Genomic DNA, 2,435 nt, shown 5'->3' on the forward strand with positions numbered 1-2,435 from the left:
CATTTAGAAACTGGAACACAATTACATTCATATTAGGACCTGATTGTGTGGTGATCAAGAGTCTACAAAGGGTGTGCTTGGATAATAATAAGATTGCAATGTGAAGATGTAAAATCTCTGACTCAGTGAGTCTCAAGTAAAGAGTGATTTCACTATAAGCATACAAGCATAATACCTGCGTGGGCTCATAACAGTTCATTGACCCAACCAAGGAGAACAAAATCATATCAAGAGTCATATCAAGGGGGCCATTGTCCCATATAAGGCCTCACCATACCTTTGTTTATACATTTAACAAATTGAACTGCCAACTGGGAATTCATTGGTACCTTCAAGGAATTGACACAGGTTGAAAAAACTGTTGATATATATAACAGCATCAAAAAATGATGGTCTTTAAATCCCTATTTTCACTTTTCAACCCCAAACATGTCCAGCTTGGTCTGTATTGCACCAAATGGCTTGGAGGTGAGACCAAAAACTGGGGCTGTATTCTCAGACTTCTCAAAGTGATCAAAGAGACAATTTACTCTTCTGGAACCTGTGAAAAGGTTTGGAAATTGTTTGTATACAACAAGGTAAGTGCTCACCAAGACTCACATGATCATGTCAGGTTTGTCACAAACGATATATCTGCTCCTGTAATTACATTGATGGAAGTCCTTGAAATCTCCGTGCCACCTCCATGTCCTCACTGGCAATAAGAGAGCGCGCAAGCATGCACATTAGATATGTATGTTTATCTTTTATGGGGAATAATCACAGAATTGACTGCTTATCTGCTGGGTGACTAGGTGACCGTTTGCATGCTCATGAGTAATGCATTATCATCAAGCCCCTTGCTAAGAAAAGTGCTGTTTGATGTTAAGTATTTTTTATTCAATCAGACATACACTGCGCCAAATTGCAAATTTACCGTGGAGTTTAGAAAATTGAGTAGACATAGAAAATTATAGAGAAGCTGGCAAGGGTCAGAAAAATATGAAAAAATAATGGGAGGGCCCTTTGATGCATTCCAATTGTCTGGCATATTTTTTCATATTTTCAAAACTACAATCCAAATAACACTACACAAAATATAATATCTTCTGGGCAGAAAATATAAAAACCAACAAACAGTGATATTGAGCAGTCTTGGAGAGAGACAAAAATACACAAAAATATGCATATTGTTCTTATGGCTGAGACCTTGTATTTGAGTATTTTTTTGTATTTTTAGTGTGCAGATTGTTGAATGTACTAACAAAAAACCTCCAAGTTTCTCAGATTACAACCTGTAACACGGATTGGAATTTGGCCAAGGGGTGACAAGGGGATATCTGGAATTCTATATCCCTCATATCTTTTGCAATTCTGGGTCAAAACACTTGATAGTCAGCTGATTAGGAAGCCATGAAATGCATTTGAATGTTATGTTGATGCATCAACTCTGTAGCTCCGCTACAAAAAAACCTATTTGTCTTTGAAACAATTTCCTATATAGCCACATAGATATTCTTTGGGATTAGATGCAGGTTTTTTGTCTCAATGAAAGATATAGTCAAAGAGTTTGGCTTTCCAATGAACAAAAAATCAAGTGGTTTGACCAAGAATTGACAAAGATATAAGGGATTGTTGAATTCAAATTATGCCCTCCAATGTCTGTTACAGGTTGTAATCTAACAATCCTGGAGGTTTTTTGTTAGTACAATCAACAATTCTCACACTAAAAATACAAAAAAATACTCAAATACAGGGTCTCAGCCATAGGAACAATATGCATATTTTTGTGTATTTTTGTCTCTCTTCAAGACTGCTCAATATCACTGTTTGTTGGTTTTTATATTTTCTGCCCAGAAGATATTATATTTTGTGTAGTATTATATGCATTGTAGTTTTAAAAATATGAAAAAATATGCCAGACAATCGGAATGCATCAAAGGGCCCTCCCATTATTTTTTCATATTTTTCTGATCCTTGCCAGCTTCTCTATAATTTTCTATGTCTACTCAATTTTCTAAACTCCACGGTAAATTTGCAATGTGGCGTAGTGATACAGCATCTGAAATTGACCTTTTTCACTTTGGCCATGAGTTTTCCCCAATTGTTATTTTGTGAATTTTGAGTTTTGTGAAGAGGGAGGATCATAGGTTTTTGAGAAAAGGACTGTCAAATCTCACGCCAAGATTTTGACATTACTTTTGTAACAAGTATAAACAGTATGCTGCCTCTGATGACATTCAACAGAACCCACTCACATGGGATCAAGAGCAGCTGAATGCGGAGTGAAAGCAACTCCATTTGTCTAGAGACAACTTGTCATTTGTTGTACACCATCATTCTTTGGTCCAGTTCCTGTAAACAAGAATGATGGTGTACAAATTGTTTAGTACTGAGGATGAATTTAAGCAAGGAACCCCGATATATATCGTTTCTGACATGGCCGGTGACCAGAG

This window comes from Melampsora larici-populina (assembly GCF_000204055.1).
Source record: "Melampsora larici-populina 98AG31 unplaced genomic scaffold MELLAscaffold_22, whole genome shotgun sequence".
Classification (NCBI taxonomy): domain Eukaryota; kingdom Fungi; phylum Basidiomycota; class Pucciniomycetes; order Pucciniales; family Melampsoraceae; genus Melampsora; species Melampsora laricis-populina.